Source organism: Trachypithecus francoisi, unplaced genomic scaffold, assembly GCF_009764315.1.
Source record: "Trachypithecus francoisi isolate TF-2019V2 unplaced genomic scaffold, Tfra_2.0 Lachesis_group3, whole genome shotgun sequence".
In the NCBI taxonomy this organism is placed as follows: Eukaryota; Metazoa; Chordata; class Mammalia; order Primates; family Cercopithecidae; genus Trachypithecus; species Trachypithecus francoisi.
The window spans coordinates 7,813,996-7,836,523 of NW_022681468.1; the positions used below are offsets into that span (position 1 = coordinate 7,813,996).

General features: G+C 45.6%; 1 long non-coding RNA gene across 1 annotated transcript in view; it reads left to right on the top strand.

Moving 5' to 3' along the window:
* The window catches only part of LOC117070955, a 72,799-nt gene that overhangs the window by 12,693 nt on the left and 37,578 nt on the right, over positions 1-22,528 (top strand). The window contains exon 2 of the long non-coding RNA XR_004432113.1: positions 10,529-10,654. This is a non-coding gene — a long non-coding RNA (uncharacterized LOC117070955). The remainder of the gene's footprint in view (positions 1-10,528; positions 10,655-22,528) is intronic.

A 22,528-nucleotide genomic window follows, 5' to 3' on the forward strand; every position in this document is an offset into this window, starting at 1 on the left:
AATGATGAGTTAATGGGTGCAGCACATCAACATGGCACACGTATACATATGTAACAAACCTGCACATTGTGCACATGTACCCTAGAACTTAAAGTATAATAATAATTTAAAAAATTAAACCAATCTGTTATTCCAAGGAGAAAACCCACTTGGTCATGACGTCCTTTATATTTGTTATTATATTTGATTTGCTAAAAAATTTTAAAGTATTTATGATCATGTTGTTCTATTATTTTCTGTCTTGTAAATAGTCTAGTTTTGTTATCAAGATTGTGCCGGTTTATTGAGTCTGTGGAGAAACACTCCCATCTCTTCTATTTTCTGGAAACATTTGGTATTATTTCTTTCTGAAATATTTGGGTAGGATTTCCAGTAAAGCCATCTAAGCCTGGTGTTTTCTACTGGGAAAGTTTTAAACAAAACTTTGAATTTATTCAATAGTCAAAGTGCTATTTGGGTCATTTACTTCTTTTTAAGTAAGCTTTGGTAATTTGTCAAATTTCATCTAAGTTGTTGATTTTGTTGGCATAAAACATGCAATAATGTTACTATTTATCCTTTTAATATCTGTAGAATTTGTAGTGGTATCACCTCTCTTATTCCTGACATTAGTAATTTTTTTCTTCTCTTTTTTGTTCCTGGTCAGACTGGCTAAAATTTCATCAGCTAATCTTGTCAAAAAACCAGTTTTTAGTTTTATTAGTTTTTTCTACTGATTTCTATTTCTTCAGTTTCTGCTATGTTTTTTTTATTTTCACTATTTTCTGCTTAAATTTGGATTCATTTATTCTTCTTTAGCTAGTTTCTAAAGCTGAAAGCTGAGCTAATTGACTTAGACATTTCTTATTCTGTAATGCTACAAATTTCTCCTTAAGTGCTGCTTTAGTAGCATTCTATAAATTTTGATGTATTTTCATTTTTATTCAGTTTAAAATATTCATTTTTATTCAGTTTAAAATCTCATTTTCATTTCGATTGTTCCTTTGACCCATGGAGTATTAGGAGAGTGTTTAGTTTCCAAATACAGTTAGCCCGTGTATCTGTGGGTTTACACCTATGGATTCAACCAATTGTAGACTGGTTGAATTACAGATTGGTTTGAAAATATTTTTAAAAATCGCATCTGTACTGACCATGTATTGACTTAGTTTTTATTGTCATTATTTCCTAAAAACTACAGCATAACACTAATTTACATAGAATAGACACTGTATTTATTAGGCATGACTTGTAATCTAGAGATAATTTAAAGTGTATGGGAGAATGTGCATAAGTTATATGGAAATACTATGCCATTTTATACCAGAGAGTTGAACATCTGCAGGTTTTGGTATCTGTGGGAGGTCCTGGAATCAATCCCCCACAGATACCAAGAAATGACTGTACTTGACGATTTTCCAGATAGCTTTATCTTACTGATGTTCAACTTAATTCTATCGTGGTCAGTGAAAATGTTGTGTATGACATGGATTAGTGAGACTTGTTTTATGGTCCTGAATGTGTTCTATTTTGATGATTGTTTCTGCACTTGATAAAGAATGTATATTCTGCTGTTGTTGGGTGAAGTGCTCTGCTCTATATGGATTGATTAGGTTGGTTGATAGTGTTCTTCAAGTATTATTAATGATTTCACATCTACTTGTTCTGTCAATTACTGAAAAGGGGATATTAAAATCTACAACTAGAATTGTGAATTTGTCTGTTTCTTTATGCAGTTCTGACAATTTTTCCCTCTATATTTTGAGGTTTTGTTACTGGATGAGTATACATATAGGATCATTATGTTCTCTTGATGAATTAATGCTTTTCCATTAAAAATGACCTTTGCTATCTCTTTGTTATTCTTTGCTCTGAAATCTACTTTGTCTGATTTTTAATATAACCACTCCCACTTTGTTTTAATTAGTGTTAGTGTGGTATATTTTTTTCTCATCCTATTAGTGTGTTTATATTTAAAGTGAGTTTCTTATAGGTCGTACAGAGTTGGGTCTATTTGTTTTGTTTTTATCCAATCTGACAATCTCTGTCTTTTCATTGTGATATTTGAATGATTAATTTTTGATACCATTATAGATATGGTTAGGTTTAAATCTACCATCTTGCTGTTAATCTTTTATTATTCTCATCTGTTCTTTGTTCTTTTTTTCTTCTTGTCTGCCTTTTGGATTGAGTATTTTTTTTTAATGATCCATGTATGTCGTCTCATTTGGTTTATTAGCCTATTAGTATAACTTTTTTTTTCAGTTATTTTAGTAGTTGCTTTAGGGTTAATATGCATCTTTAGTTTATTGTGGTCAACCTTCAAGTGTTATTATATCACTTCACATACAGTATAAGTCGCTTATAACAGTGTATTTCTATTTTTCCTTTCCTGGCCTTTGCACTATTGTTGCCATAGATTTTACTTCTACATATGTTATGAACCCCATAATATATTGTTGCTATTTTTCTTTAAGCAGTCAATTATCTTTTAAAGAGTTTCAGATAATAAGAAAAGTGTCTATGTATTTACCCACATAGTTATCATGTCTGGTGCTCTCCATTCCTTTGTGTAGATCCAGGTTTTCATCTGCTATCATTTTCCTTCTGCATGAAGGATTTTCTTTAACATTTCTTGTAGCACAGGTCTGCTGGTGATGAATTCTTTTAGCTTTTATACATCTGAAAAAAGGCTTTATTTTGCCTCTACTCACTGAAGGACAGTCTCAAAGTCTCAACAAATCTACCAACAATTCTCTTTTTTCTTTTTTACTGCCCCTCAAGACTCTAAGAGGATTGTGCAAAAAATGGTAGGATTTAGAATTATTTCTTTTGTGCAGAATATTTTACAAGGGCATAGAGGAATCTGCATGTGTCTGAGCATCCACTGAGGCAGGAGCCAGTGTGGCTGATTCTCCATTCTGACAGCAGGAGTCATAATTAGTAAACAAAAGGACAGTGTGTGGGAGAGGGTAATTTGTCACTAATAAGATTGACATGGCCAGGGGAGGAGAAGAGTTTTTTTTTTCCTAACTATCTCCTCACTGAGATAAATTTTTTTGTGGTAATAAATTTTTCGCCACCAGAAAATGAATATCTTTTGTGCCTCAGTGACAAAGTTTTAGGTTTCCATGTAGCATCAAAGTCATGTCTACCTTTCATTCTATGTAGAAGGAACTAGATTTGCAGAAGTTGTGAGCGATTTCTGTCCTCTTGGCTTACGGCACCTGTGGCTGGTTTCACAGATCACCTTTTCCTTGTCCTCCAAGGCAACACCCCCCTGATTCAGTTGACATTCTGAGTCATTCTGTCTTGTTAATTTGGTTGGCTGTGTGAAAGCAGACAAACAACCCTCATGTTTTCAGATCAATATTTTCCCCTTATGGTGCATATTGCTTATTTGAGCAATCCTGGTACTGACAGTTAAGCCCAGCTGATTTCTTAAAGTGATAGAACTTAGAGGGAAGGGCCACAAAAACCAAAAACAATCAAAGCCTGGGTCATGGAAAAATCTTCAGAGTCTGGTTGTCTCAAGGTCAAGGCCTGGCTGGCTCCTCTGATCCAGTCTCCTTTCTAGGTCTCAGACTCTCAGCTGTGCAAATGGATTAGTGATTTCCTTTCCAACTCTAATATCAAATGGATGCACCATTCCACATTCCATGCATTCTCTCCCCTGCATAATCTCACACTGGATATTTTGCATGTGTCAAGCATGTTGCAAATTCTATTCTATTCCTATGCTTTCTTGTAATAAAAACAGGTATTTTGCTTAATGTTCATAATTATTTTTCTATTACAGAAATAGTCATGTGGATGAGAAAATTTAGAAAATACAGATTTGCAAAAAGAAGAAAATATCTGTACAAAAATCATACAGTCCAGAAATGACCACTATTTTAAGTTTTTGGTTATATTGATGGTTTGGATCTGTGTCCCTGTCCAAATCTCATGTTGAATTGTAATCTCCAATGTTGGAGGTGGGGCCTGGTAGGAGGTGATTGGATCTTGGGGGCAGAGTCCTCATGACAGGTTATAACCATTCCCTCTGTGCTGTTCTTGTGATAGTGAGTGGGTGAGTTATTGTGAGATCTGGTTGTTTAAAAGTGTGTAGCGCCTCCCTCCTCTCTGTCTGTTCTTTCTGCTCCGGCCATAGGAAGATGCCTCTGCTCTGGCTTTGCCTTGTGCCATGAGTAAAAGCTCCCTGAGACCTCTCCAGAAGCAGATGCTGGCACTGTGCTTCCTGTACAGCCTGTGGAGTGTGAGCCAATTAAACTTATTTTCTTACAAATTACCCAGTCTCGGGAATTTTTTTTATAGCAATATAAGAAAGGATTAATACACTATCCTTCCAGTCTTTCTTCTCTGTATATACTTATGCATATATTTCTATTTTTCCTTTATAAAATGGTATTATACAGAATAACTGGCTTTGTAATTTTTTTCATTTAACATTTTCTATAATCAGCTCTCTATGTAATTAAATATTCTTTCACCATGCATTTTCAATGCCTACCACATATTTGCTTTTAGATGTGTCATGACTTATTTAACCATCTCCTGTTTTTGGACATTTGAATGGTTTGCAAATTTTCACTGCCTTGAACAATTCTATGCTGAGCCCCTTAAAGTGAAGATTTTGTATACAGCTATGATAATTTCCTTAGGATCAATTTCTAGCAGCAGAATTTCTGGGACAAAGAACATTTACTTTTTTTTTTAGGTATTGAAACATTTCATATTAAATTCCAGAAAAGGTTTTATGAATATAAACTTCAATTTATAAAGTAAAAGTACACCTTTTTCTAGACACTTCCTAAATTCTAGATGTTATTTATAAGCTTCCAGCCCTTCGTATGTAATTCTGATATCCAAAAGGCTCTGAAAACCAAAATTTTTTTCATCATTCATTTAGCGTCAAAACCTGACCTCAATTGACATGAAGATATTAACAGCCTGCATCTGTCTCATTTAGTGTAGATATTCATATTTTGCTTTAGAAATATCTTGCTGTTGGATTTTGGGGTGCTGCTCCAGACATTTTAGGGTGAAAGGGCTGCTTATGTCCAGCATATGCACCACAGTTCCTTTCTAAAGTCTGAAAATTTCCAAGTTTGGGCTCATATTTGGCCTCAGGAATATCAGATAAATAGCTGTGAGCCTACATTAAAAAAATAATTGACACCAACTAATAGGCAAATGTGATGCCTCAGTTATTTTAATTTACATTTCTTTGTTTACTAGTAAGATTAAATATATATGTATATTACCTATCTTTAGCATCAATACAATTATTCACAGTTTTTGTTTATTTTGGTAGATATTTTGGTTGTCTAGAGAATTTCTTTCTTTTTTTCTTGAGAGACATAGTCTGTAACTTTATTTGGCTGATGATTGCAAGGATGTACATATTTGTCAGAACTCATTGATCTGTACATTTTACTATCTGTAAAATATTCTTCAAAGACTAAAAAAAAAAAAGCAACATAAAGGAGTAGTCTCATCCTGGCAGCCCCTCCCTGCATGTGTTGGTGGGGAATGTAACAGTTAGTATAATGAAGGAGAGAAAATAGACTTTAGGATACACTGAGCTGAGTGTATATTTTTTCTTTACCATTCAATAGTGGTGACCGTGGGCAAATTCTTTAATCTCTGCAAGCCTTAGTTTTCTCATCTCAAAAACGATGCTAGTGCTAACATTTACTTTATAAAGTTGCAATTGCAATGAAAAATGTATGCGTATAAATAGAGGAAGAAGTTAGCACAGTTTCAGGTACACAGTCCCCCAGGACCAAACATGCGCTGAAGGTGGGTGGTTATCTGCCATGAAAAATGGTGCACCGTGAAAGAAAGGGAGATCTGTCTTTAATTACGAGAACCTTGAGTACGTTCAGGTCTGGAAGATGTGTTTTATTAATCCTTACTTCAGAAACATGAGCCAACATCTGGACACCAATATCAAAAATATACTTTGGAAAATTTTTAAGAAAATTGGGCATGTCTCTGATGGAGCTCTCCCACCTTACAGAGGCATTTTTATATATTTCTGATTACTAGACAATTTGTTTTGAAATGAAATAAGGGATGATTAAAAAAATAGATGATTTAGAGCAGGAAGGATTCTTATTTCCTGGTTCAAGTTAGAGAATTTCTCTCAGAGTAAATGTTTTCTCCTCAAAGGCATGTGAGAAATATGTTTTCAGAGTTCTAGAGTCCTTTCTTTCAATCTTTTTTTCTTCTTCTTCATCTTTGATCCATTTCTTGGCAGGGAAAAATTCTTGGGTCACTAACTCTCCCTCCTAATCTATGGAGAAGGCGCTGTTGTGTTCCGTCATTTGGGAATATGGAGGAAAATTTTGAAGCCAAATCATTTTTCCCCTACCTAGGATGCCAGTCCATTTTTTTCTTCATCCTTTAGCATTAGTCTCTTCGATTTTATCTAAAAAAGAACATGAAAAATCAACACAAGGAGAGATTTTCTTGATCTCAGGGCAACTATTTTTCACTTAGTCCTTAAATTAGAGCTTGCTTTCTGTCTAATCTGGACTCTCTAGAATTTCAGTTGCACAAATATTGTGCCACTAGGATAGTTTTCTTGACACATATCACTTTGTTCCTCATGGTGTCTATTGATCCTTTCTTTTGGGTTACAGGAGGATTTTTCAGCCAGTGCTCTACTTGGTTGATTTGGTTTTCTGCTCCATCAGTTCTGCTCTTCTCTCTCTCTGTCCCTCCTGCTTGTGTCCATCATGTGAATATTCCCTTAATCTCAGTCTTTCCTACTGCAGGATGGGTGGGTAGGAGTCAGACTGGACATCCTGAATGGCCTTCTTAGCACCATAATTCTAAGAGTTATCATTGAAATTGCTATAAAAAGAAGAAGAATAAACACTTGCCTCAATTTCTCCCCTCTCTTCAGTTGAAGACATTAAAGGGTCATGATATTTAGTGTTTGGGGCCAGAAAAAAATCCTGTAAGAATACATAAAAGGGCCGGGCACAGTGGCTCACACCTGTAATCCCAGCACTTTGGGAGGTTGAGGCAGGTGGATCACGAGGCCAGGAGATCAAGACTATCCTGGCTAACACAGTAAAACCCTGTCTCTAATAAAAATACAAAAAAAAAAAAAAATTAGCTGAAGGCGTCGACGCTGCTTCCAAGATGGAACCCTGTGGCTGCATCCTCCGAAGGGGAGGAAGGCTGTATCCTCACATGGCAGAAGGAGTGAAAAGGCAAGATAGAGCTCTTTTCAACCTTAAGACCTTTTATAAGGGTGCCTCTCAAAGGCCACACCTCTTGATACTGTTGTATTGGGGATTAAGTTGCAACAAGAATTTTGGAAGGGACACTTCTGTACAAGCCAAAGGAGTTTCAAAGAGTTTACATGGCTTTAAGATGCACTGGGCTAGAGCTTCTACCTTGGAGAGAGGGCTGTAGTCTTTGAAAAGCCTGCAGCATCAATCTGGGGACACAGCATGGTGTCTTACAAAGATCATGGACAGCAGACATTTGATGAATTAACCAAGCTCTGCCACTTTCTATATAACCACAGACAAGTTATTTTACCATGAAGAGCCTCAGTTTTCTCATTTGTAGAATAGGGAATGCTAATGCCTGCCTCACATAAGGTAAAGATCAAATGAGATCACATATGAACAGTGCCTGGCAGATCTGTTCTTTTTCATTAATGAAGCAGGGGCCACATACAGATCTAGAAAGGGATTTCTCAACTTCAGCATTCCTGCATTTTGGATGGGAGAAATCTTTGCTGTGGGGGGCTGTCCTGTGCATTGCAGCATCACGCTCTCTACTCATTAGATGCCAGGAGTACCTAGATTGGGTCAAATGTGCCCTGGGGCACAAAATCCTCCCTGGCTGAGAAACACTGCTCTGAAGCAAGCAAGGTGCTTTTCTAGAACTTCACTCTGAGCTGTCAGTATGGGGATAATTTTTGCGCAGGTGGAGAAGATTTGGTGGGATGTTCTCTACCTCATCTAAAATCCTCATCTTCCTGTTGATGGGTGTAGCACATTTAAATCGATAGGCCATTGACTGATTGCTGGGTGTGCAGGTGGACTTGCATGTCTGCTGCCATAGGGCCTGCAGCAGTGGCCATCACTGTACAGGTCTCCTTTGCACACCTGGCTTGAACTTCTAAAGGGCTCTGCTATTAGTATCAATATGGCCTCCCCCTGGGATCTGCCTATGAAGTAGGGATAACGAGGGTGGTATGAAGCAGCCCAGTGATGCTGAAGCCAGTCTCACTGGTGCCCAAACATGATTGTGTGGGTGAAGGTTGCCCAGCCTTTGCTTTTCTCTACCTATCCCATACCCTGGAGCCTGCCAACGTCCTCTGGAATTATGGCCCTAGAACATTCTCCAGGCTGATCCTGAGCACCTCACGTGTCTGGAGAGACCAGTACTCGATCAGCTTTTACTCACAGCAGCAAGGGCCAGGTTTCATTCCTTCTACTGGGTGGGTGAGAAAATAGAGACTCAGAGATAAGTAACTTTCTAAGGTTACACCAGACACTTTCTTTTCTTTTGCGGTAATGAGCTCTCCATTCCTGGAAGTACCCAACACTGAGGACCTTGGCATGGTGCAGGGGAGCATGAAGGGCCATGCCACCAAGTTCTCCCTCTTGGGACAATGCTTCTCTTCCTTCCTTGGAGGCTGCCCAACTGGCTTCAGCTCTTTCCGTTTTCTTCCTTCTGCCTTGGAACCTGGTCTCCATCCTCCCTCTGAAGTGAACTCACTCTATGAGTTCTAACAAGAAACATTATGATCTAACTTCTTGTGGCTTCAGGAGATACAAATCTGTGGCAACACTTCAAATTAAGTGTCGTGAGTGAGTAATTACTTTCTGAATCTGAGGTATTCCATTGAATGGGAATCATTACTGTGTGTTAATTAAAATCCCACTGATTGTTAAAATTATATTTTGGTGTTTTAATAACTCTATAAGGGACATGTAGATAAAACCCAGAGATACACATCGGTGTGGATTCTTGTTCAACCCCAATAAATATTGATATTACTTTTACATGTACTTATTGGTTCATGAAATGTAAGTGGAATTCACACTGGAGATGGGTCTGGGTGTTGCAATGAGGTCTGTGCCTCTTTGGAAGCCAAGTGCAGAGATCTTTTGATCTTTACAAAGTCTGAGTTTGGAGCAAGCTTCTTCAGAGTGCAGAGTGATTGGGAATATCAAGGAGGAGGTGTGGGGTGGTTATGATACACTCCTGTCTAATTCCTTCCGGGTGCTTCCAAGGTCCAGAGTAGAATTGGAACTTGCAATCTTCATGGAATCTTATTAATATTAGGTCATAGGGCTGTAGATACTCAGAATTGGCATTCAGGAATTTTAAGTCATTTATTCACCAAGCCTGGCTGCTGATCAGAATCCCCTTGGGAAGCTTTGCAAACATTCACATTTCCTACTGCTTCTTTGAGGTCCTGACTCGGCAGGTAGGTGGGTTTGGTCCAGCCCCATAGGTGATCTGTCCACTCCAGTGTTTCTGTTTGTCTGGGGATGCATCGGGAATATTTTCACCTCCTCGTTCCTACTCTCCCATGTCCCTCTTGGGGCTCTGTCTCCCAAACTTCCTTCCACTGAAAGAGTCTGCAGAGGTGTTTTCTACAGGTTGGTATTCACTGGATTGGGAACATTGACACGTGCCTGCCCTCCGTAGCAGTATGGGCTCCAATGTCCCCAGCAGTGCCCAGCCAGCCTTGCCTCCCTGCTTTTAGAAGCTGAGCTCACCCCAGGACTTCTCAGATGTCTAGAACATTATTCCCCAGGGGAGAGATAGGTGCCCCAGGAGCTAGATGGAGACATTATATTATCTACCTGAATGAAGCAAGATATTTGGAAGGGTCCATTTGATGTGGCCATTTCATGAGGCTGCTTTGCTATAGGAAGGGTATTGGTCATGCTCTGGCAGGAGACAGGACACCCTCAAATTGAGTCACTAGAGGAGAATTTAGCAGATGTGCCGTCTGCAAAGGGGCGAGGAGGGAGAAGGGTCATCCTAGGAGACAGTGCAGTGTGCTGGACTCAGGGCCTGCAGTCGAGAGGGGAGGAAGAGCTCCCTGGGATGGGGATGCAGAGAGAGCTGGGCATGGGGGCATGTAGCCCACCTGCCTGTGGTGAGCCTGGGAGAGAGTTCTGGGAGGGAATACCCTACCCACCTCACTCTCCTTCCCACACAGCTGAGCAGCAACAGCGGGTCTCCTGTGGCTCTGCAAGGTGCACAGCGCAGCAGGTGCTCACAAGAGGCCAAGGGGCAGCACCTCTGTAGAGGGCATGGCCTTTGACATGGCCTGGCTGGGGTGGAAGTGGAATTTGGGCTGGTGGAGCAGCAGACTGGGGTCCAGGAGTTGGAGGATGACACTTGAGCTGGGTGGAGGAAGTTTTCAGGTTTGGAGTCAGGGTGGATAAGGCCAGGAGCTGGGGTCTGGATTGGACAGGGGCCCAGGCTGGACCAGATAGGAGGATAGGGAGGGCTGGCTCCTGTCCCTCACGGTGAAGGGTCTTTGATTCCACAGGACACAAGCATCCACCGACGGGGTGAAGAGAGGAGAGCCTGGTTCTGGGAAGAGGACCGCAGTGAGATGGATTGGACTGGGGAGATGCTGGAAATGGGGACCTGTTGGGGTTGCTGTGTTGTCCAGGTGAGAAGTTAAGAGTGTCCAGATCCCAGTGGAGAGAAGAGTGGAGGGAGAAGTCCTGAGGCTCTTGCAGAGGAAGGACGGGACTGGACAACAGGCATCACAGGGGAGGAGATGGAAAGACTCCCTGGCCCCGAGCCAGGTAATACCTGCAGAGGGAGCCATGGGTTTAAGGGACTGTCATTTCCCTGGTTCCTGGGGTGTCTTGGTGCTCGGGGTCTTCTCTGTGCACCCTGTAACCTGGCTTCCCATTGGAATCACCTGGAGAGGCTGTTAGAAACACCGCTTCCTGGGCCCCGTGATCAGATGGTCTGCGCTGGCCCAGAATCTGCATTTTTCAGGTGGCTCCAGGAAAATCAGATACAGCTGGGCTGGTTGACATCACTGTTACCTCCCTCATCCTTCCCATACCCAAAGAAAGTCCTGCTGGATTTTCCTCTCACTGGCATGGAAACTGAGGCACAGGGAGGTGAGTGGCTTGCTCAGGCTCATACAGTTTGAGCCCAGGCTGGCGTCTATGCAGAGTCGCAGTCCTGTGGTCTCACAAAGCCAAGACCTGGAGGAGACTGAAGGGGAGGGGTGGGAGCCCCACTTTAGTTTCTTTACTCTCACCTCCAGGGCTACCGACAGCTCACTGGGAGGCCGTCTCCTGCAGCGCAGGGTGGGGCAGAGCAGGCTGCACAGGGAGTGGGCGTGTGGGTGCCAGACCCTTCCTGGTGGCCAGGACCTTGGCAGACAGACCCCGGCTGGGCCTGCTCAGGCTCAGCAAGCCCTCCAGAGCAATCTGAGCAAGGGTGGGGGTGCTGATTAGCCCCTGGGTCCTGGAGGATTCATTTTGAAAGGATTATAAATGATGAAATGGGCTTGTATCATTCTCTCTTCAGCTGGAAACACTGCCAAGTAAAATCATGTTTTCATGCCTTAGGGATTTTACTGATTGATAACCGTGCTTCTCCAGGGCAAGGCATGTGGCCTCAGTTTGCCTAACCTGTCAAATGGGAACTAGTGTGGAAGTTTAGTGTCATATAGTCAGATGGGCCTGGCTTCATATCCCAACTCATGCCCTTGGACAATTGTCTCTGTTTCCTAGTTTCTACATCTGCAAAACAGAGACAGTGACGCCAGCCTCACTGTGTTGTAGCGGGTATCAAATGGAATGCAATGAGAAGCACATGTAGCTAAGCACAGTGCTGGGCACGGGGCAGGGGAAAGCTACTGATTGCTGCTGTTAGCCCAAGTACCTGGCACATCCCACATGCTGTTCATTTGTTGGTGAAGACAAATATATAGTGCCTGTGTGAATTGCTGTATACGGGTGTGTGGACATATATGGAACTTGGCAAGCAGAAGTTTATGATCTAATGGGCTGGAACAGCAGAGAGAAGATCTGCTGTCTGAATACCCTGTTGTGTCTTTAGCACTGGCCTGGGTCTTCTTTGGGACCCAGAAATGTGAACAAGAGAAAGAAGAAATTTCTTAGCACCCCGCATATGCTAGGGTCACCCCAGGTTGTTTATAGTCAGCCTTACTAAACTATTTGGCAACTTTTTCTTTTCTTTTCTTTTCTCTGCTTCTGATTCTTCTGCTTCTGCTTCTTCTGCTTCTTCTTCTGCTTCTTCTGCTGCTGCTTCTTCTCCTTCTTCTTCTTCTCTTCTCCTCCTCCTCCTCCTTCTTCTCCTTCTCCTTCCTCTTCCTCCTTTTCCTCTTCTTCTTCCTCCTCCTCCTCCTCCTCCTCCTCTTCTTCTTCTCTTCTTCTCTTCTTCTTCTTCTTCTTCTTCTTCTCTCTTCCTCTTCTTCTTCTCCTTCTCCTCCTTCTTCTTCACCTTCTTCTTCTTCGCCTTCTCCTTTGCCTTCTCCTCCTCCTTCTCCTTCTCCTTATTCTTCTTCTTTTCTTCTTTTTTCTTGAGATGGAGTCTTGCTCAGTCGCTCAGGCTGGAGTGCAGTGGCGCAATCTCAGCTCACTGCAACCTCTGCCTCCTGGGTTCAAGCAATTCTCTGTCTCAACCTCCCGAGTAGCTGGGATTACGGGTGCCCACCACCATGCCCAGCTAATTTTTGTATTTTTAGTAGAGACGGGGTTTCACCATATTGGCCAGGCTGATCTTGAATTCCTGACCTCTTGATCCACCTGCCTCCGCTTCCCAAAGTGCTGGGATTACAGGCTTGCGCTGCTGCACCCAGCTTGGCAACTATTTTTGAACTTGATATACCCCGTTTCTCCTTCATGATGCCACCAACTCCTATACATCCTTCAAAATCCTACTCATTTAGTCCTCTCTCTCAGAATCATTTCCGGACCTGCGCATGCTCCCCTGGGCTGGGTTAGTGGATCTCTGCCTCCATGGCTGGGGCCTGCACCATCAGATGCCCATCTCACTGTGTGGTAGGAGGTGACTGTCCAACCTCCACTGGATAGTCAGTGGCTGGAGGGCACCAGCCATGTCCCTAGTGTCCAGCCCAGGACATGGCACAGAATAAAGGCCAGCTTTGTTGAGTACATGAATGGGCATAAAGAAAAAAGAGATCGCAGTCCCTGCCTGAGGGAATAAGCATGGACGCGGGGCGATTGGGCCATCCTGTCAAACGTGATAAGGGCCAGGTAAGTAATGCATTGGGGGAGCCCAGAGAAAGCAGCAGTTTCTCTGGGGACCCAGAAGGACTTCCAGGAGCAGGCGGCCTTTGAGATGGATTTGAAAGGTGAAGGGATGACTCATTCCCAAGTTCGTTCTTCTCCATCTTACAGGGGACGAGCCCAGCCTCAACAGGGTGGAGCCAGATGATTCCCCTCCAGGCCGCTCCCCTGCATCAAGAGTCAGGTGCACATTTTGCCGAGGGTGAGAGTGGGTCCCATCGCTCCATGGTGCCACTGGCCACAGTTCACCTCCAACACAGTCAGGTGGGACTGGAAGAGCTGAGGCAAGGCCAAAGGAAAATGAAATGAGGGAGGAAGAGCTAGGTCTGCCAGGCTGGGGCTGGCCCCACTGCTGGGATGTCCTGGACAGTGGACAAAGATGTTATGTCAGGGAGTTCAAGGACTATTCTGGCACAGTGGCTGCTGTTCCTTTAGTCGTTCAAATACAGGCTCTGGGGGCACCTCCAATGAGATGGGCCTTGTGCTCTGGGCTAGGGGAGCAGGTGAACAAATCATACCCTATGCCCCTGGGAGGTCGCAGGTGAAAGAGGCAGACAGATATGGAGATGATCAAGTACACGAAAGCCTCCTAGAGTCACCGAAAGCCCACTTTACAGAGACTGTCTGCCCTGTGAAATGACCATTCACACACATGCATGGATTAAACATGTATACATGCGCAGCAGCATGGATCACACAGTTAAAGTCCTGCTCCAAGGAGCTTCCATTTCAGTAAGTGAAAGGGCTAGCCATTAATCAAAGCATCGCTGGCAAGTGCTGGAGATGCTGTTAGGAGTGAGGTCTTCCCTGGTCAGGAAGGCCATGGGTGGGGATGTGAAGGTAACAAGGCCAGTTAGGGCAGGGACATCACTAGAGGGGAGAGTGCAGGTGCAAAGGGCCTGAGGGAGGGGCCCTGGAGGTGGCCATTGTGGCTGGAGTGGTGAGAGTGGTAGTTGAGAGGCAGGAGGTGTGCTAGAGGGGTGGGCTGGAAGGGCATTATCCGACCCACCAGGGATCCCACACCACCCGGTGCTCACTGGAAACCTCCTGGCATCCTCTGCCACCCTGGCCCTTGGCTGATGTGACATGGTGAGATCAGGCCTGTTAAATGAGTGGCTGGGCCTGTGACCCAGGGACATCCTGGGTGGACTCAGGGATGGAGTGAGAAAGAGGGAAAGAATAGAAAGCTAGCAAACACCAAATGCTTTGATGCCAAAATGATGGGCATCCGGGCCTGAGTAAAGATTCCTTCTCTACCCCAAAAGCACTGGTGGAAGGACCCTATCCCACTTTAGGTGGGGTGTGTGCACCCTGTGACCAGATTAGCATTTGAAAAGGATGACACTGATGGGAGCAGTAAGAGCAGAAGCTTCTGGAGGCCTGAGTTGTGGTATTTTCTATCCAAAGCTGTTTCCAGATGTGTTTTGCGACAATGCCCATTCATCTATTACTACCTGCTCTGCCCTGGAGGAGAAGCAACGGAGGTGTTCTCTGCCTCCCCTCTCAGTCCACCAGCATTTGATGCCAACCATGAAAGGACTGTGTCTGGTGCTCTGGGGCCAGCCCTGTGTCCTCAGGAAGCTCACAGCCCAGCCGGCATGGCCTGGGGGCCCACCTGGCAGTGACAATGGTGTTCCCTCCACATCCCGGGAGCCCTAAACCAATCACAGGGCCTAGGGAAGGATTTCTGCCTGGACTGATGCTTGGGTCTTATCTGGGTGCAGAAGGCAAGGAAGAGTGTACCAAACAGAGGGAACAGCGAACTTGGAAACGGGGAGACTTTGGAGAACTTGGTATCTGAGGAAGGTGGTTAGGTGCTGTTAGAAAGAGAAAAGCGAGTAGGCTGTGGGGGTGGAGCAATGCCCTGGCCAAGGTGGGCTGTTTGAAAAGGCCCGGGACCTGGCAGGCGGGGTGGCGGGCAATGGGGCAGGACGCAGCCTGGGCCTGCTCCAGGCGGTGGGGCGCTTCCCGCAGGTGGCCCTTTGATCTCACAACAAATGGCCTATTCAGCATCTCCTAGACTGGGCCAGCTCCTGGCAGCCAAGGTGGGAAGGTGGGAAAACACAAGGGGATTGTCTGCCCAGTTCCAAAGCTGGGAATTTGCTCAGCAATACTGCACACTCAGGGAGTAGCCAGGTTCTAGCAGTCGTCAGGATGGCTATTCGCCAAGGACTCCCCTGACAGGCTGCAGGCAGACCCTGGGGGGCTGGGATACCCAGGCTTCTTTGCCTGCCTTTGCAGGTCCTGGAGCAGGAGTGGGGTGTGGGATGGAGGTAGGGATTGCTTGGATTGGGGTGCTGGGTGCAGTTGTTCATATGAGCACAGATCTGAGAAAGACAGATCCTTCAGCATGGCAGGGCGAACCGGCAGCCTTGACACAGAGCCCCCAGAAAAACTGATGGATGCGAACTTCCTTCTTCTGCTGGAAACTTTTTTCTGTGGGTGAAGGCCCATTTGTGGAGAGAGGCAAGGTTGGATAGTGTGATCCTTCATACTGAAGAAACTGGGTTCTCCTCCCCACCCTCCACCTGCCATTCCAAATGAAGCCAACACCAAAACTACAAGAGACTCTTTTATTTTACTGAAGTGACACCAAACCTGATGGATGCTGAAAACAAAACAGCTTCTTTGTAGACTTTTGGGGTCTTTCTCTTTATTAATTTATTATAGGTGTGTTCTCTGGTGTCCCAAGCCCACATTTGGAAGGTCCACTGGATAAGTGGTGATGCTGGAGAAAGGTCTCTTTGTAGACTGCCCAATTCAAGAGAGAAAGCTTGTTTGGGGGCTGAGAGGTGTTCTGGGGCAGTGTGGGTAGGTCAAGTGTGGACGTACAGTCCTGGCCTTTGACCTTCCTGGCTTCACCAAGCTGTATGTACTCAGGAAAGTTGCACAGCCACTCTGAACCTTGGTCTTTTCCTCTGGTAATAACTGGCATTAATGCCCATTTGCAGTGTTGCTGTGAACCCGATCAAGTGTGTTGATACACACAGGATGGTGTGTGTTCTCACAGCAGCTACTCAGTGAACATTAGTTTCCCATCTCTTAAGAAAGAAAAGTTGGCTTAGAAATCAACTTTAAAATATTTTTGTTGTTTGTTTAAGAATGGCTCAAAAGTCACAAAGTTATTTAGAAATTGTTTTCACTGAGTTCAGAAATCCAGGAGACTATTTAATCAACAGTCTGTTTTCTTCCCGATAGCCTCATGATGGACTCGTCTTTGAAAACCCAAATAAAGCAATTTAAGTTTTCAAATTCATTTTGCTCGTTTACCCACTCATTCATTTATTCTGCAAACAAGTAGTCAACACCTCCTATGTGTGAGGTCTGGGGCTGCTCCCAATTATACAGAAAAAGTGGAGAGGAGGCTTGGAGCTGTGGGAAAGAGGAAACTTGGGTCCAAGAGGTCCCTGCAATTTACTAACTGTGACCTCGGGCAAGTCATTTCAGCTCCGTAGCCCTCGGTTTTCTCATTTGTATAATCAGGATAAGAATATTTCCATTGCAGGGTTGTTTGCGAGAATTAGAAATAATATGTGTAAAATGTGGGGTGCATGGAGCCATGGGAGCAGCTGGTCCTGCTAAGACGTGGTCCCTGCCCTTGTGGCTAAGGCCCCTGACAGAGGCACCCAGAGTGATTTAAGAGTACATCTCTCCATCTGCATATGTATATAACAGACCTGAGATACAGGCTTGGGCAAAGGTCTGTTTGCAGACTGCCAAATTCAAGAGAGGCAGCTTGTCTGGGGACTGAAGGGTGTTCAGGGGCAATGTGGGCAGGTCAAGTGTGGACGCACACAGTCCTGGCCTTTGACCATTCTGGCTTCACCAAGCTGTATGCACTCAGGTAAGTTACACAGCCACTCTGAACCTCAGTCCCTTCCTTGTCTCCAGGTAAAATGACCCAAGGACCTTTCTTTAGGTGGGCCTTTTTATCCCGTCCGTGTGTAAAAGCCCACTCCAAATGAACCAAATCTCCCACATGCTTTTCAAGGTGTGACTCAAGAGTTGAAGCAGAGCGGGGACCTGCCCGTGGACCCTGGATCTTAAATGAGCCCCTGGAGCTCAGCGGCAGGTTCCCGGGAGTCTGGCTGGTTGAGTGCTTGGCTGGGATGAGTGGGAGCAGCTGCAGGAAAAGGCAGAACTAGTTTCTCCGGAGTGTTTATCCTGCTTATCTGACCTCAGAACCCAACCGTCCTAATGACTTTTAATGACTCTAACGTGCCTCACGTCTTGACTAGACCCACTGGCCATGCTGCGCTGCCAAATGGCCTCTTTCCCGTGTGTATTGCCTGGCGGAAGTGGGTCCAGATGCCAGGTGGGATTACTTGGGTCGCACACATGGTGGGACTTAGTTCAAAAGGATTTGACCCCAGGCTCTGCCGGAGCTCAGAGCTCGGGGAGATGGCTCCAGCCAAGCCCCTTTTTAAAGCCAGGTGGAAACATGTTCAGGGAAATGGGATCAACTTCAAAGTCAAATCTCAGCTGTGCCGCTGACTAGCTGAGCTCTCAGCATATGAACTTGGTTTCTCTGGTCTCTATTTCCTCATCTGAGAAACGGGTGCTGTAATGAGATCTTCCTCACCTCACCAGGATCCCTGCTCCTCCACCCTCTGTGGGCCTGAGCTTTGCCTGTAGCAAATGTAGGATTTCTCAGGCGCCTCCCAATTTTGTAACCCTATGACTGTCTTGCTGGCCAGCTTCTTCCTGTCCACGCCCATTCCCACCCACCTGAAAAATACCTGCCCTTGGACGATATGGCCTTGGCCAAGCCATTTCCCAAGAAGGGCTGCCATGGCCTGGGAGGCGCCCACCCGAGACCTCGTGGGGCCGGGGCTGAGCTCTCAGGGTGAGGCTTGTGAATAGCGTAAACACTCACTAGTTCCCGTCCTGTCCCTGCTGGCTACCCTCAGGCAAACTGGACAGGGAAGTGCCAAACCCTCTGCCTCCCCTTCACACACATGACGTAACTGTCACTGGTGAATGTGGAGATTTCTAGAAAGTGAGGGCTTCTCCCTTAGTGAGTCAAAAGGCTCACATCAGCTCTCTGCCTTTCGTGCAGGCTCCAACTGTTGCTTCACCCGAACCCACCCTCTTTCGTAAGCAAGAGTATCCTTGCCAGCTGAGTCACCGAGTCCGGGGACTCCAGCCAGAAAATGGTAGCGGCTTCATGGCCCAGACCCTGGCTTGAGGAGGGGCCTTGTCTACTGTCTTCTTGGCCAGCTGTGTGGGTGGGAGCCCCCTTATCCCGAGGGATCATTTGTTCTCTCTCCCCCCACATTCTGCAGATGAACACCCTTGGGGTGGTGGAGAATTTCAGCTACTTGCCTGATGCTTTACGGCCCTGGGCAACAGAGCAGCTTTGTCTTGGGGTCTGACCACACAGCCCTAGCCATTATTATTATTAATATTTCTTAGAAATATTTATTTCTTGTTTAATCAGATGTCTTAGAAATCTCATGAGTGTGTCAGGTGAGCAAGTAGGGAAAGACATGAAAGTGTCCTTAACGACAGCACAGTGCTTCTCAGCTCGGGCAGTGTTGCCCCCAGGGGATATTTGGTAATGTCTGGAGACGTTTCTGGTTGTCATAATTGAGGAGCAGGAGGTATGACTGGCATCAAGTGAAGAGAGGCACGGGATGCTGCTACGCATGCTACAGGCACAGGGCAGCCCTCCACAAAGAGTGACCCAGTTCAAATCATCGATATCCCCCAGCCTGAGAATTCATGATACAGGGAAGCTGAGGAGCTCCCTTGCTTTGGAACTAGACCATGAGGCCTCCAGAGAGTCTCAAAAATAGTATTTATATACATAAAAACAAAAACCCCATTTTAATTGTAAGATAGATTTTAATTTTGAGGTTGAAGGGCTGGTGAGTGCTCAAATCAGAGTGTAGGCTGGTGGCATCTCCAGGAGGCCCCATCACTGCCAGCCCTGGGCTGTCCTGACTCCTGCCCCAGGGACACTGAAGATACCCACTCCCTGCTCTGGGTACAGGTGGTACCCCACTCTGCTTCTGCAGCCCTGATCTCTACCTGGGGTGATTCTCCCACATTTCACTGCTGGTGGGACGTGACACCTGGGTTTCCCACCCCTAGCTCAAAATGCGATGTGTCCTGACCTGAGCCCCGCACCTGCCCTCCCAGCCTGCTTCTCCTTGTGGGTCCGGTGTGCCTGAGTGCCCCCTCATTCCCTCACTTCATTGGCCTCCTTCCCACCACCCCACAGCTGTCTTATTTTACATTCACCACCATCTTTCTGTCCTTCCTTTCCCTGCCCATGCCTTCTGTCATCCTTTCCTCTCTACCTGGAATCCTGTTCGAGCTGTCTTCTTCTTTGTCTCTTCAGGATTCTTTTGTGTCAAATGTTTTGTCTGAATCGCTGTGACCTTCATCTTTCCGAAGCTGTTTTTCACTTGTACTACTTTCCTGATCCAAACTCTTCCATGGCTCCCTTTGCTAACAAGGGAAGGTCTTTATATCTCCCTAACTTGGGAGTCACGGCTTCCTGTGACTGGGCTGTCAACCTCCCACTACAGTGCAAACTTCTCCCTCTCCCAGGCCACTCCCTGCTGCAGTACGGGGCACACTTGTGGTGGCCAGAGTTGTCTATGCACCCCCTAGACCGTGAGATTTGTGAGGCCAGCAGCAAGTCTTGCCTGTTCAGTGTGAGGAAGCTGTGCTGGTAGGTCCTCAGCTCACCTTTGCCAAATGCTCCATTGAATGGTAGATGAACCAGCCCCTCTGCTAGGCAACCCATGATTCCTCCCTCTGTTGTCCTTCCTGCTCTTCTCCACCCTAGAACCTTCCCTCTCCTACATCCACACCTTACAATGAATCCCATTTGAAGTCAGCTCTCTGCTCAGATGCCATCCCCTGACTGGAAGAAGGTTTGGTTTCCGTTTCCAGTCAACCTCCACAATACTTTTCCTAACCCTCTCGAACAGGGCTCACTACTCTCAGCCTTAAATTATAGCTATTTATGATAAAATAAATAATAAGGGTGGTTCTTGGTTCTTGAGTGCAGCCAGGCTCACTGATTTGCAGGCCAGGCACCTTGTTGAACCCACACAAGGACCTGGTTCATGTAGGCTTCAATGGGTCCCTTTTACAAAGAGGAAAACAAAGGTGCAGAGATGTTTATAGATGTGCCTCGAGGGTGAGAGGCTAGTTGATTTCCGAGCCAGAGGCAGTGCACCTTGATTATGAGAGCTCCATGCTTGGATCTGAGAGCACCAAACCTGGGCATAGAACTTGCATTCATTCCCTCATTCATTCATTCACTTATCCATTCATTCCCTCATTCTTATTCATTGATTGATTGATTCATTCATTCATTCACGAATTCCTTCATTCACTCATTAGTGAGGGAATGCACAAATCAGTGAAACAAAGGAATTCCTTTGTTCACTAAACTAATATTAATTGAGTATTTTTCATGTGTCAGGCACATCCTAGCTGCTCAATGAAAGGTTTTCTGCTGTCTTTTCTTGAGGAGGAGGGAATGAACACATTGATACCTCTGGTCTATTGAATTAGGAAGCAAGTGGCTTAAAATCATCTTTTGAATTTCAGAGCCCTAACCTGGTAACACTGAAAGGGACACATGTGATTGCTCTTATCCACGGGCTCATGTTACAGATGAGAACAGTGGACCCGCTCAGGGAAGGGCTTGCTTGAGGCCACCCAACAGCCCTGTGATCTAGCCTGGACTCGGCCCCTCTGGCTTTCGATTTACCATTCATTGTTTTCCTTCCACTGTGTCTGGGGGATGGGTATGACTAACTTGGGCTTCCAGGACATGTATGACTTGAGTGAGATGTGGATTTGGGGGTGGACAAGAAAAGAGAGGAGAAGATAGGTTTCACAAGTTCTTATCAGGACCTTGTCATCTTGTGTGCTATGAGGGAGCCTCAGGATTCCGTTTCACCAATGGAAACCGGGACCTTAGGAAAAGGGAGCCCCTTCAGGAGCATGCAGGGATGAGCCAAAGCTCCCATGAGTGGAGAGGGCATGGTGGAGCCACCTGGAGAGAAGTTCGGTGCTTTTGCTGTAGTGATGGGGAGGCTGCGTTGGGGCTTTGCCTCTCACTTCTGAGTGACCGGAGCAGGGTATTTCCCCTGTGTGCATCTCAGTTTGCTCAGGTATAACATGGGGCACTGATGCTTCTTACCTTATATGCTTGTTGTGAGGATCCAGTGAGTAATAACCCAGCCAGGACTCAAACCTGTGCCACACAAGTGAATGCTCATGGTTAGCTTGTATTTTTAACGTTATCATCAGAGAAACCTTTGGTTCCAGACCCAGGTCTGCCAATCACTCCTCAGGTGACCTTGGGCAAATCCATTAAAGTTTCTGTGCCTCGGTTTCCTTAGGTGTAAAATGAGGCAGACGGTAACCCCCAGCCATACCCTGAGATCCTGGTGTCACGGGCCTGTCCTCCTGCCCTGCTCCAGGAGCTGCTTGGCCAGCACACGTGGCTCCTGCTGTTTCCACTGCTCCATCGAGGTTGTTAGAGTTAAAAGGAAAGGAAGGGGATTTCGATGCTGAAGAAAGGGCTGGGGAATTAGGGGAGCTGGGAGTTAGCCCCGAGGAATTCTGGTTTTTGGCAGTTTTCTCTGAGCTTCTCTGGAAATGTTGGGTAGACATCGAATGTCCCTCTTGCTTCATCTGGCTGGGCATTGCGACATCGGCACAGTGTGAAAAATAGAGCTGTCCTGGGAGAACCGCCTTAGTCATGGGAACCTGGGGAACCTCTCCCAGGAGTGTCCTGCAGTTGGGGCAGGGCTTGGACTGCGGGATTGGTGGTTAGTCAGGGGCCTGGCCGGGGAAGACCTTGTTGTGCAAGCAGCCACTTGGCGGGAGCATCCCTGGTCTCTGCACAAACTCAGAGGTCTCGGTGTGCCCAGGAGAAACTGGGGGGCTGCTCCTGCCCCCCGTAAGTGGGGGAGGTCACGGCTAGGATTTCTGTGGCCTCCTCAGCAGGCCAAGAGGCATGGATCCAGCTTCTACTCCTAGCTCCTCCATTAACTTGCTGGGTGAACTTAGGCAAGGCTGGACCTCAGGGCTCCCATCTGTAAAAGGAAGTGATCAGACTTGGTCGCTGCCGTCCATCTCAATTTTAAATTTCTCCAAGTTGAGTTCTCTGCTCCTCGTCTAGGGTGCACAGTGGGTTCCCTGTAGCTGTGATGTGAAGAAATGAATGAACAAATGATAGATCAAAACACAAACCTCTCCACTTCTTTCCA